We start from the raw sequence: 6697 nt of genomic DNA on the forward strand, positions 1-6697 counted from the left end.
ATGTATCAATACCAGCAGATGACAACGTTTCTCTAAAAGAAATGGAAAAACTTTCAAAATACAAAGACCTGGAAATAGAGATAACTCGAATGTGGAATCTAAAAACAGAAACAATTCCTATCATAGTAGGTGCCTTAGGTATAATAAAAAAAATATTCAGACAAATACATAACAAAAACACCAGGACTTACAAATATATATAACATACAGAAAATTGCACTACTGGGTACTGCACACATTCTACGCAAAACACTTTCAATACAGTAAACCTAAGAGCACCACAGCAAACCACAGCACATATCCAAGGCGCACAGAGCTGCGCTCGGTAGTGAAGTGAAAGCACGTTATAAAAATAAAACTACTGAACAATAATAATAATAATAATATTCGAGTAAGTAATACTCATTAAAATTGTTGGATTATATCCGATTTAGTACACATCACAAACACGTAAGTACGTAAACTAATTAATTCCGTACACACCCTAGTATACCACGAACACCTTTTAATATTTCAATATAACATTAAGTAATACACATAAGCGAATCGAATGAAATCAATCGACAAAGACTAGTCGTTATTGATCACAAAATATTAAACAGGTGTGTGTGTGTGTGTGTGTGTGTGTGTGTTTGTGTGTGTGTGTATATATGGGTATATACACACCCCATGACATTAAACAAATATATACTCCACACAGAAAAAGTAGGGGTTGATATTAGTTTTTTATTTATTTCTTTGTCGCATTTAGCTACTTTTATTTGCGTATAATTATAGAAACGGTGCTCTATCAAATTGTCTACGCTAATAGATAAAACCCGGAGCCTAGTACTAATGCGAAAATGTTAATGACAATGATGATGATGATAATAATAATAATAATAATAATAATAATAATAATAATAATAATAATAATAACAATAATAATAATAATAATAATAATGATGAAAGGAAGCGGTTCGAATCTTGCCATGTCCTGATCGGTGATACATCTAGTGATGGTGTCACAATAAAAACACTGCTAATTGCGCAACCTGATAATCGCTACCTCATATGAGTGACACTGAAAAAACAAAATATTGTGAATAACGGTGGAGCAATCGCGTAAAACATGTTATTCGATGATTTAAAAAATTATCCCTCATTCTTTACTCTAAAATATCCTATCACACAATATTAAACGAACGGGCATACATACACACACACACACACACACACACACACACACACACACACACACACTCGCGAACGCAATCTCTCACACACACGTACACAAACATACATACGCATATATAGATAAAATAAAAATGTGCTAGAAATGGGCGAAAAAAATACAGACAAAAACACACACCCACTGCGGATGAGCAACCCTTCGTTAGTTGCCAATCAAAGAACATCATGATTTCAATACCTTCTGACAATATTTCCCAATTTAGCCATGTCAGTGACATAAAGAAGCATGACGAGTGAATGTAATATGTGTACAACGACGGAAAATAATTGAGACAATTGCAATAAGAGATAAGCTGATGTCTGTTGACCGAACGGTAAATACAGATGGTTTCTGAAAAGTGGAGAATATATGTATGAATTTATACATAACTTTGTGTGCGTTAACGTTTGGGCTTGTAAATATACGATTGTGCATACATACACATACGCACATACACAGACATACAGATAAACACACACTCACACATATGCGTATACGAATATATATGTATATGCGTATGCATATGTGTGATATATATATATATATATATATATATATATATATATATATAGAGAGAGAGAGAGAGAGAGAGAGAGAGAGAGAGAGAAGGAGAGATTGAGAGAACGAACGAGAGAATAGTAAATATATATGTGTGTATTTACTACTCTAATATATATATGCGCGCGCATGTGTGTGTCTGTGTATGTGTGTGGACACGCATGCATATTCACTACATACTCATATGCATATACACATGTCAGATGAAGTGTGACGGCACAGGGAATTGTTTCCAAATATGAACAGTTTGGAAAGGCACCATTATGTATCAGTACGTCAATAATAGCTGTGGAACAGTACTTTATGCATTTTATGGTATCATATCTCTCAGTCACTCATTGTCTGTCAAGTTTTGAATTAGTTAGAATGGACTTGCTCTCTACATGACAGACTTTGTAATATAGGTTGTTTTACATATATTCAAAAGAAGAAAATAACGAATATTCGTGACATTCCTTACACGTGATACGTCTCCATATTAGCTTTTGTTGCGAAAAAACATTCCAAATCCTGCTGAAGATCGCTGTTGTCTAAATATTAACGAAGCACGAAAGTCATCCAGGTAATGCGTGTGTGTACGTATTGATATTTACAGACACACTCGCACACACCATCATACACTCAAGCACACATACATTCACACACAGACACACATACACTCACACGTATACACACATACACAAATGTATTGTGCGTGTGTTCTGAAAGTAAACACTTAACCGAAAATGTTCGTCTATTCATGATAGTCGTATGCAAAGTATCTAAAATATAAATAACTCTTTTCAAAATTAAATGAAGTATTCTCAGGCTTTAATTTGTTCTGTTATCGTCTACCATACATTTATATGAGATTAACCTAATTTCTGTCGTTATTGTCGGCACTGGGTAATTAGTCACACATTTTAATTCTGCATCCACAATGCCCGTTCCAAACAAGAGTAAATGGTTTCGGAACAATGGAGTATATATTCTATCATTTTCTCCACGTCTCACATGAGGCAAGGTGTTTAAAACAACTGACAAATACTCAGCAACAGTTATATCAATAGAACCAGTCGCTCTTGAAAACCGCCCACCTACCTACCATAATACTTCAAATAGGGCGATTGATACAGGGGTTTGGTGAGGAACATTTTAAGCAGTAATTCGACTTGATATAATTTCTAAATAAATCTTCCTGACTCCACGCCATTTTGTTATACGTTGTATAACAAAATTTACTATATGCTCTTGGTGTCTCAGACAGATAGTGTTACAACATCTTGGAGCTGGGACACCAGAATAACAAGCAAGTGCAGTCTAAATGACAACAAGTTGCGCAAGATATGTCAGCAGAAGCGTATCCTAGTCTCATGATTTGGATGCGGCCTGACTACCTTAGAATATAAGGATTTAATGTGGGACAATCTTTCATTATAAAGGAGGTGTTTCTCTGGATTTCTTCAGTTCTTTAGCTCCCCCTAGGTATTTTACTGCCTATTTATATGTGTGCATAAGTGGAGCTGAAAGAGCGAAGCTGAATTTGCATTCAAATTAAAACATTTCGACCAACAAATTTTCCAAGGCTAATCAAAACGAAATAGAATTTAAAACAATTATAAATTTAATTTATTTAATCAACTTCACATGTTCCAAAACTATAAGATATGCGTCGGGATTACAAGGAAATCAAGTCATCTCAAATTCAAATCTCAAAATAACACTTCGTACATGGCGAATAAACTAACAAGTATGCGAATATGCACACACTAATTCTCACACGCTTACGTAAATGTTCATAGGTTTCAAATTTTGGTACAAAGCCAGTAGTTTTGTGGTAAGATTTAGGTCGATTAAATTAACTCCAGTGCGCAACTAGATCATATTTTATCAACCTCGAATGGACGAAGAGCGTAATCAGTGCCCGAAGAATTTAATCTCAGAATTTAAAGACGGACGAAATGCCACTAAGCATTGTGCTCAGGGTGATAACGATTCTACCAGCTCACTGCATTTAAACGTTTATATTTATCGAGTATAAAACTATTCGTTCGAGAAGGAAAATCTCTGTTTGTAGAATATAGATGTCAGTCAAACACATTGTCATAGTGAAGCAATACGTATCAGAACCAGTATCAAAGAAAAGGTCTGCATTCTCAATAGGCTAACAGCAGTACAAACCTTAGAACTGCCATAGGTAATATCTCAAGACGAAAAGTTCTTACATCTTTTAATCGTATTAGTACTTTCGGCGAAGTATATTCTTCTATTCAGTTCCCTGAGAGAACAGATATCTTCGGCGTCTTCTCTCTGATAATTAAACACTCTAGCGTGTTCCATATCTTTAAGAATATTCCATATATTGAAAGAAAAAAATAAACTTTGATTAATTGAGATAATCGATGCAATTAATGCTCAAAGTTCCAACTCCCCTAAGTTTGTTTAAAAATTTGATAAGAACATGCAGCGATGATATTATTAACAATATTATTACATGACTGATATTTTGGGAAATACAGATGATGTCAGGTAGGAATTGAGCTCGTCTCTAATGGCAACTGATGAAATTAATGCCAAATAATGTAAGCAATGGACTTGTTTCTGATTCATTTGTCCACTTCAGGGATGTATTCTCTGCTCCATTGGCAAGCTTGGAAGGGATCAGTATATTTGAAAGGGAGAATTTAGATTAGATATAAAGTGAACACCAAGGAGAAACTTAATAAGCTTGTACTAAATACTGCAACGAGATTAAGTTAACTAAGAAATCAATAGTGCAGTGACTGGCAGCTAGATATTGCAAATACAACTCCCTGAAATTACAACGTTAAATGAGGATATCGCATCGGATAAGGATGCGATAAGAAAAAGATGTTCGTATGTGGAAATCCTTTGATGATAGTCCTGCACAATTGTGGCTAATAATAAAAGAAGACAACTGTAGTCAGCAAGTAGTATATGAATGCTTTCAAAAGCGAAGAGCAAGGAAACTGTATTTCTTCAAGACGTGTATAAGAGGACAGATTGAATATAAAAAAGAGAGGAAAGAATGCAAATGGAGAAGAAGACAAAAACAGTCACACATCAGTTTCTGTGGTAGGAAATAAAATAACCACAAAAGGAAAAAAACATGAACATGCTCAGCAAATAATTGATCGTGCTAGACAGCGAAGTGACCAAATATTATATGGACGCACACGAACAAATGGAGAAATACTCAAATCTGCATATACACAGGCACAAGAATATACACACTCAGAGCAACATATTCAGACAGTAAAACATGTGTGCATGTGTGTATATATGTATGTGTGTATATATTTTATATGTATATATATATATATTTGTGTGTGTGTACGCACGTACATATATGTATACACACACATACATACTGACAGACGTATACATGGACGCGTGTGTGTGATTATGTATGCCTGGCAATTCATAATATAGTCCTTGTCTTTATTTTTTATTTTATCTTTTTTTTTTTTTGCAGATATATTTGAATTTGTTAAAATACATGACCTATCGGACTCTCGGACTTCGAAAGAGGACACATTGTTAGAATGAGCATGCCTGGAATCTCACTCATTAGAACTGCAGAATTGTTTGATATTTCGACATGTACAGTCTCGAAAATCATGTTGGTATTCCAAAACCAAAGCAAAATTCTTCTGACAAGAATAATTCTGGATCGAAAGCAGAAAAAAAAAGACAAAAAAAACACACACACACACACAGATCGCAGTATGCTGACACGTATTTTATCTGAAACCGATGAAACTACGACAGTAAAAACGACAGCAAAGCTAAACCATCTTCTTGCTAAAAATCTTTCAACCAAAACCATTCATCTTGTGCGCCATAAAGCAGGATACCATGAGACGGCTGCAATGCTAAATATTTATAAGTGGACGAAATATATTTAGACTATTGGAGGAGGTCAATGACACAATTCGACGATGTAATTTTCTCTCATTATTCGAAACGTACGTCTAGAAACAGCCCTAATAATAATTCATCCGTATTTTTGTTCTCAACCATGAAACATCTATGAGGAATTGTGACGATGGGCTCCTTCGTTTGTCTATCTGGCAGATTTAATGTCAAACATTATCTGAAGATTTTGGTTCATCATGTTTATCGCATGATACAAATATTTTTTCTCTCGTGATTGTCTTGGCTTTAAAACAGAAGTAATGGAATAAAAGAGTAGTTAACTATTACATGTACAAACTTAGAGAAACATAGATATATTTCCATCAGTCTTATCCCTGGCCATATCTATTACAATTGTTCGATCTCTAAATTATTATAACTAATAGAGTATTGTCCTACGCCGAGGCTTAACCAAATGCAGGTGATTCGTTTGGAATTACTCGCAGGAACTTGTCGAAAAACAGTATGATCTTTAGGGGGTTGGGTTTTTTAATTGATTTATTTCGGAATAATATTACATAACCCAGATCTAGGTGAGGTAAAAGAGTTTCCTAAGAAAATCAAAGTTACTTATAATACCTTATGTGATACGAGAATTTGAGGTGAAGATAGTATTTCATGTGTTATCGGCAATAATTACCATAACATATGTCAGCGCTCTCAGCTGTGATGTAGGATCACGAGAGTCCTTATTTTAGGTGGTCCCCCTAATTACGGTCTGGCATTTATTCATTCAAATACACATATGTAATTGCTAGAGGTAGGTTTATATATATATATATAATTGACAGAATGAGATTAAAAAAATCCAAGGCTCTGAATAGTTTTCAGAACATTTATAAAGAGACGGTTTCCGGGATATTTTATATATCGCTTCATCAGAGACGGTGCGAGAAAAGGATTAAGTGATAATTATTGTAGAGAAGGTATGAAATACAGGTGGAAGTGAAAGAATGAAAATACAATTGAGGTACATAAGGATAAATATATATATATAAATATATATAT

The 6697-nt window shown here is 34.4% G+C and overlaps 1 long non-coding RNA gene across 2 annotated transcripts in view; it reads left to right on the forward strand.

Annotated features, from left to right (window-relative positions):
• Nucleotides 1-6697, forward strand: part of LOC128249663 (uncharacterized) — a 123007-nt gene that overhangs the window by 102211 nt on the left and 14099 nt on the right. For both annotated transcript variants that reach the window (XR_008265774.1, XR_008265773.1), the window contains exon 2: nt 5247-5739. This is a non-coding gene — a long non-coding RNA (uncharacterized LOC128249663). The remainder of the gene's footprint in view (nt 1-5246; nt 5740-6697) is intronic.

Source organism: Octopus bimaculoides, chromosome 17, assembly GCF_001194135.2.
Source record: "Octopus bimaculoides isolate UCB-OBI-ISO-001 chromosome 17, ASM119413v2, whole genome shotgun sequence".
NCBI lineage: Eukaryota > Metazoa > Mollusca > Cephalopoda > Octopoda > Octopodidae > Octopus > Octopus bimaculoides.